The sequence below is a fragment of the Rhineura floridana genome, chromosome 2 (assembly GCF_030035675.1).
Source record: "Rhineura floridana isolate rRhiFlo1 chromosome 2, rRhiFlo1.hap2, whole genome shotgun sequence".
Lineage (NCBI taxonomy): Eukaryota > Metazoa > Chordata > Lepidosauria > Squamata > Rhineuridae > Rhineura > Rhineura floridana.
This window is the reverse complement of record NC_084481.1, coordinates 18,500,546-18,508,600: the sequence shown is the minus strand read 5'-3', so window position 1 is coordinate 18,508,600 and position 8,055 is coordinate 18,500,546.

Genomic DNA, 8,055 nt, shown 5'->3' with positions numbered 1-8,055 from the left:
TAGATGTCACTGCTTACTATTCAAAACATGGAATGAACATCTCTTTGTTTATATTTGGGGCCTTAGATTCATAGATCAGTAGAGCTGGAAGAGGCCTATAAGGCCATCAAATCCAACCCCCTGCTCAATGCAATAAATAATAATAATAAATAATGCAGAAATTCAACTTAAAGCATGCTCGACAGGAGGCTGTCCAGCTGCCTCTTGAATGCCTCAAATGTTAGAGAACCCACCACCTCCCTAGGTAATTGGTTCCATTGTCATACTGCTCTAACAGTTAGAAAGTTTTTCCTGATGTTCTCCTGATGGAGAAGAAACAACATAGTTATTCTTGTCTGCTGGAATTAAGACCAAGGGTCTACTATGTCACCAACTGCTGGTTTAATAAAAAGCAAATGAACCCATGTTAGTCCATAATTCCCAATTCCAAAATCTATTGGACCACTGCCTTTACAATCTGTGTAAAAAATGCCCTGTTTTACTGCTGGACTTTCCTAATCAGGGAGCCACACCCACTTTAGACAGTCATGGCTTCCCCCAAAGAATCCTGGGAAGTGTAGTTTGTGAAAGGTGCTGAGAGAAGACTCCTATTCCTCTGACAGAGCTCCAGTGGCCAGAGTAGTTGAACAGTCAGCCACTCTGATTGAAGCTCTGTGAGGGGAGCAAGGCCTCTCCTAACAACTCTCAGCACCCCTCGCTAACCTCACTTCCCAGGATTCTTTGGAAGAAGACATGGCTGTCTAAAGTGAAATAGAGGACAGGAACAGCTTTGGGTTAAATTTGGGTGGGAGGCTACGTATGGCTGCTGTAGAATAAGCTGGGGGAAATCCTGAAAAAGAATGACACTGTTCACAATGTTTTCCTTTTGGAAAGGAAAGGGGCCTCCCCTCTGCCCAGTGTCTCCCCATCCAATCTCTTCCCCTCCCCTTCCTCTTCCTGTCCTCCCCTCCCTGCCCCTCCCCCAGGTCAGTTACACCTATGCTAAGCGTTAGGGTTGCCAGATCTCCAGCAAATGGCCGGAGTCTCTGGCCCCGCCCTTGCCTTTCTCACCTCGGGCCAGAATTGCCTCCATGTTGTGTAATCTCCGGTTTTCGGCTGGAGTCTCCGATTTTGGGGGGGGGCCTCCGGCTCTCCGGCTACCACCCCTTAATCTCCGGACTCTCAGCTTCACTTTTTTAAAAAAAAGTAAGTTTCTAGGTGGTCTAGTTCCCGAGACATACACCAAAACGTCAACCGCCCCCCCCGCGCAACTTTTTTTTTTTTACAGATCCTTGCTCTAGCTACAACTCACATCAGCCCAATCCAGTGGCCATGCTGGCTAGGGCTGATGGGAGTTGTAGTTTAAAAAAGTAACTTTTCAAAGCTCTGGCTGTAACCCCGCCCTTTCAGGATTGTAGCCAATGAAGCCAGAGTTGGGACTTGTTAATCCAGGCATGCCTAGGCTGAACGTCACAAAATGGTGGCTTTAAGATTTTTGCAGTTTGCGTAAGTAATATGGCTTAACTTTTTTTTCCTCTTCTGTACAACAGTCAGACTCTGGGCTATGAAATATGAAAGTATTTAATCCAATATCTGCTTTTCTGGGAGTAAAGCAATTTCTGGGAGTAAAGCATGTACCTGTAGTAAACCCCATTGAACTCCATTCAGACTTACTTTTGAATAGACATGGTTAGGATTGTGCTGTAAATTAATGGGACTTGTGAGTAAACATAGCGCAGACTTGTGTTTGTGTCGTAAATCTTTCTTCCTCCAACCCTATTTTTAAAGAAATTGCGCAGGGTTTATCACAGTTTTTATTATGTAGGAAACTAATACTGATTTTTTAAAAAAATGAATGAAGTTTATTTATTTATTTATTTTTATTTATTATTTGATTTATATCCCACCCTTCCAGTAGGAGCCCAGGGCAGCAAACAAAAGCACTAAAAACACTTTAAAAATCATAAAAACAGACTTTAAAATATATTAAAACAAAACTTCTTTCAAAACATTTTTAAAAGCTTTAAAAACATTTTTTTAAAGAAAATGTTTAAAAACATATTAAAAAGCAATTCCAACACAGATGCAGACTGGGATAAGATCTCAACGTAAAAGATTTTTTAAAAGAACAAGTTCCTTATCACTTCAGGGTACAGTTTTCCCTGGTTGAGTAAGCCCCATTGAATACATTGGGACTTGCTTCTAAGTAAACAAACATAGGATTGCACTATAGATATCTTTACAGGTTGTATAAATAATAAACATATTTGATAGTCATGCTTATATAAATATTTTCATAGAATCATAGAATATAAGAGTTGGAAGGGGCCTATAAGGCCATCAAGTCCAACCCCCTGCTCAATGCAGGAATCCAAATCAAAGCATTCCCGACAGATGGCTGTCCAGCTGCCTCTTGAATGCCTCCAGTGTTGGAGAGCCCACTACCTCTCTAGTAATTGGTTCCATTGTCGTATGGCTCTAACAGTTAGGAAGCTTTTCCTGATGTTCAGTCGAAATCTGGCTTCCTGCAACTTGAGCCCATTATTCTGTGTCCTGCACTCTGGGACAATTGAGAAGAGATCCCGGCCCTCCTCTGTGTGGCAGCCTTTCAAGTACTTGAAGAGTGCTATCATATCTCCCCTCAGTCTTCTCTTCTTCAGGTTAAACATGCCCAGTTCCTTCAGTCTCTCCTCATAGGACTTTGTTTCCAGTCCCCTGATCATCCTTGTTGCCCTCCTCTGAACCTGTTCCAGTTTGTCTGCATCCTTCTTGAAGTGCAGAGACCAGAACTGGACGCAGCACTCAAGATGAGGCCTAACCAGTGCTGAATAGAGGGGAACTAATACTTTACATGATTTGGAAACTATACTTCTGTTAATGCAGCCTGATATAGCATTTGCCTTTTTTGCAGCCACATCACAGTGTTGGCTCATATTCAGCTTGTGATCAACGACAATTCCAAGATCCTTCTTGCATGTCGTACTGCTGAGCCAAGTATCCCCCATCTTATAACTGTGCATTTGGTTTCTTTTTCCTAAGTGTAGAACTTTGCATTTATCCCTGTTGAATTTCATTCTGTTGTTTTCAGCCCAATGCTCCATCCTATCAAGGGCCCTTTGAATTTTCTTTCTGTCTTCCACGGTATTAGCTATGCCCCCCAATTTTGTATCATCTGTAAATTTGATAAGCATGCTCTGTACCTCCTCATCCAAGTAGTTAATAAAAATGTTGAAGAGCACTGGGCCCAGGACCGAGCCCTGTGGTGCCCCACTCGTTACTTCCACCCAGTTTTGTCATGCTGTGTCCCTATAAGTATCCGATTTCATACTATGGTTGTACAATACTTCCTTTACATTTTAAGTATGCCTTGGGGTAGTCATGGTTCTCCATTGTTTTCATCCTGAGGGGCAGATAGGCTGAGAGATGGTGAGTAGCCCATGGTCACCCACTACAGTTTATAGCTCATTTCCATTTTGAAAAATTAATTAAAACAATTTACATGCAGGCAAAATTTATTAAGTGGATTCACACAATATGTGTAAAGCACATCCAACTCGCATTTAAAGCGCAGGACTTCCCCTAAAGAATTCTGGGAAGTGTCATTTCCCCCTCACAGTTATAGTTCTCACCACTCTTAACAAACTGCAGTTCCCATGATTCTGTGGTGGGATTCATGTGCTTCAAATGGGTGTTGAATGTGCTTTAAATGAATGGTGTGGATCTGCCCTAGGTATGATGTTCATTCAAGAGTGAATTGAAAAGAACAATTTTAAAAGATACTTCTTACTCTTACTCATTTTTCAGACCTCTTTCTGAAGTAAAGGGTCAAATCTATAAAAACGTTTGGAGCAGCCACGTTAAAAGATAAGGGCAGGGTATTCCAGGCAGGGGGTTGCCAACCCTGCTTGGATATGGATGTCTTTGCAGAAGAACCCTAGTCAAGGTTTACCAACAGCACAGTCCAAACTATATCTACTTAGAAGTCAGTCCTGTTGAGTTCTATGGGGCTTAATCCCTTAGTAAGTGTGTTTAGAATTGCAGCCTTCAGGAGCCTCCATCTTTACTCCCCAAAGCTCCCATTTAACATCTCCACAACACTAGGCTCCTTTGTCTCTGCAGTGGCCTTCTGGTGACTGCCCTGGCCTGAAGGCACTTAAACCCTTCTTGCTGAAAGCAAGTAGGCTAGATTAAATGTTCCCTACCCAGGCTCCATCTTTTAGCTAAGATTTCTATCTTAATTTCCAATCAGATTTTTTTTTAATTGTATGCTCCAAGCAACTGTGAATGATGCTTAATTTATCATGCTTAATGACATCACTCGGGCCCGCCCTGTGACATCACTCGGGCCCGCCCCGTGACATCACTCGGGCCTGCCCTGTGACATCACTCGGGCCCGCCCCTCAAATCTCAGGTTTTGGGATGCTTCTGACCTGGCAACCCTAGCTAAGCGTGATTGCACAGGAGTAAATCCCACTGAACTTAAAAAGCATACAATGATCAAACTTGCCCTCCCCTCCTCCTCCCTCCTATCCCCTCTGTCTTGCCCCTTCCCTCCGCCTTCCTTCACCCCTCCCTTCCCCACCCCATCCCCTTCCAATTCCCTCCTTCCCCCTCCTCCTCCTTTCACTCCACTCCACTCTACACTTCCCCTCCCTCTCCCCCAGGTCAGTTTTACCTATCCTATGATTCCACAGGAATAAATCCCATTGAACTCAATAAGCATGCAAATGATCAAACCTGCTCTCCCCTTCCTCCCATCATATCCCTTTTGCCCCTTCCCTCCCCTTCCAATCCCCTCCTTCCCCTCCCCCTCCTTCTGCTCCCTTCTCCTCCCTTCCTCCTTCCCTCTACTCTCCACTACCCCTCCTACTCCTCCCCCATGGTCAGTTATACCTATTTTAGCCATGATTGCATGTGAGTAAATCCCACCAAACTAATAAACATGCAAATGATCAAACCTGCCCTCCTCCCCCCCACCTGCTCCTCTCCCCCTCCTCCCCTCCCCATCCCCTGTGGTCAGTTTCACCTATCCTCAGCATGATTGCAGGAGAGTAAATCTCACTCAACCCAACAAGCATGCAAATGATCCATCCATTCTCAGCAAACTTGCAGAGGATCCCATTTCTTACCTCCCGGATTAAAAAGCAGAGAAATTAACTAATAGGCAAAAAGCCTTGCGGTTTAAGAAAGTACTTACAGCCAACAGATATTTTTATCAAATTTTAAAAAGCAGGGAAATTGGGCAGCATATAGCTACATGTTACCAAATTATTCCAAGCCACACAGGAAGTGGACTGGAGTGTCAAAAATAAACTTAGCACAGATTTCTAGGATGAATAATGAGAGAAATATAATTTTCTAGGTTAGATTCTCTGTAGAAACAGTAGTAACACAGGAAAGAAGCAAAGTAAGAACAACAAACATACAAAAATCTAATTCTCCATCTTTGGAGATGTAGTCCTGATTGCAGGTGTTGCCGCCACTCGCCATATTCTCAGAGACACATGTTACCAAACTTTTCCAAGCTACACAGTAAGTAGATTGGACTGTGAAAGACCAACCCCAACTGCGTTTTGACAAATTTGTAGGGCAGTACAATATCTCAGAGAGGAGGTCAGGTCTCCTGCTCCTGGTGCATTTACTATAGCTGCCCAAATTCCCTACTTTTAAAAGTTTGGTAGAAATATGTTGGATACAGGTATGTTCTTAAACCGCAAGGTTTTTTTTTTTTTGCCTATTAGTGAATTTATTTCTTAAACTTTAAAGCAATCTTGGATGGTCTCCTCCGCTGCTGACAATTTGGCATTGCATGGGAGAAGACTGGCCTAGTGATGTCATTGTTGCCATTAAGCATAATACATTAAGCATCAACCACAGTTGCTTGGAGCTTACAATTCAAACAAAAACATCTCTCTGATTGGAAATTAAAATAGAAATCATAGCTTAAAGATGGAGTTCCCAAGTCCAGCTGAAGTGATGGAATCACTCCTTCTCACCTGCTTAGGGAGCCTGGGTAAGGAACATTTAATCTAGGCTACTTGCTTCTGACAAGAAGGGTTTGTGCCCTCAGGACAGGCCAGACACCAGAAGGCCATTGTAGGAAAAAAAGGAGCGTAGTGTTGTAGAAATGTTAGATGGGAGCACTCAGGAGTAAAGGGGGATGCCCCTGAAGGCTGCAATTCTAAACACACTTACTAAGGGACTAAGCCGCATAGAACTCAACAGGACTTCTGAATAGATATGGTTTTGATTATGCTGTTGGTAAATCTTGACTAGGGATCCTCTGCATATCCAAGCAGGGTTGGCAATCTGCCTGGAATACCCTGTCCCTGCCTTTTAACATGGCTGCTCCAAACTTCTTTACAGACTTGACCCTTCACTTCAGAAAGAAGTTTGAGAAATGAGTAAGAGTTAAGAAAATTCTCTATACTTTTCTGCTTACCCTGTGGGCTGCTGTAAACTCACTTTGACAGCCAACCCAATTCCAGAGATTAATAACTGACAGAGAGAAAACACACATGGTTTGGTCTACCTTCACAAGCAGTAGCTTGGGAACAACAGCTGTTGCAGCCATACTTCCCAGTATGTTAATTTTCTTTTACCACTATTGGGCAAAAAACAAACAAACTATCATGCAACCAACAAGGTGCACCATCAGTGGGTTTAAGGGCATTGAGATGAGTGCATAGAACCACTATTGTTGCTTCTATGGATGCAAGAGAGTGAGGTTAAAGCTAAATGAAACACAAACAGAAAAAGAAAAAGACAGTGTTGATTTTCTAAATGCAATACCATACCAAACACAACAAGATTCCTAGAGCAAGGCAGAAAACTCAGCATCTCACACCCATTCAGGATTCCTAACCAAAACCCAAAACAAAAAAAATCCTGGCAGCCAGTCAACCAACGCCAGAGAAATCTCTATGCAGCACAACCTGACCTGAGGACTGCAGTTAGTGCAGAATGCTGTGGCATGATTGCTGACATGAATGAGACCCTATCAAGACATAATACCTCTGCTATGAAATCTGCACTGGTTGCTGATTTGCTACCAGGTCATGTTCAAGGTGTGCTTTCCATGTTCCGGGTGCCACATAGTACTTGTTCTGCTCTTGTAAGAAATCAGTCCTTTAGTGTGGCAGCACCTACACTTTGGAACTCCCTGCCTATTGACATTAGGCAAATGCCTTCATTGTACTCTTTTTGGCACCTGCTAAAAACATTTTTGTTTAGGCAAGCCCACCCAGGCATGTAGAAGCTATTATGTTTTTAATCTGTTTTTAACTCATTGTTGCTTTTATTTTTTGAATGTTTTTAAATACCTGTCTTTTTAACTTTCTGCCAATAATTTTATTGTTTTATTTCCTTCTGTAAACCGCTTTGAGTTTTTATACAATAAAGCAGTATATATATGTTGTAAATAAAATGCATAAACAAATTTTGGAGTCACTGTAGCCATTGGGTCTCTTTTAGGAACAAATGATTCTGCCTTATATTGACGCAGGACATTTGGTACCATTTAGTTCAGTACTGATGACATGGACTAGCATTGGCTCTCCAGGATTCCAGGCAACAGTCTTTTCCAGAGATTTATTTTTGGATCTTTGCATGCAACGCATATGCCCCACCACTGAGCTACAGCCTTTCCCCTGTTTAAAAAAGTATATTTTAAAATTATTATTTTCAACTCACTAATGAATGCTCAGCATATCTAGGGCAGATCCACACCATTAATTGAAAGCACTTTCAACACACATTTGAAGCACATTAATCACACCACAGAATCATGGGAACTGGAGTTTTTTAATGGTGGTGGATAACTGTGGAGGGGAAGCTACACTTCCCAGGATTCTTTGGGGGAAGTCATGCACTTTAAATGCAAGTTGGATGTGCTTTAAATGTATTGTATGGACCTACTTCATAAACTTTGCCTGCATGTAAATTGTTTTAATTAATTTTGTTTTAATGAAAATGAGCTATAAAGTTTACTGGGTGACCATAGGCTACTCGCCATCTCTCAGCCTAATCTGCCCCTCAGGATGAAAACAACAGAGGGGAACTATGAACACCCCAAGG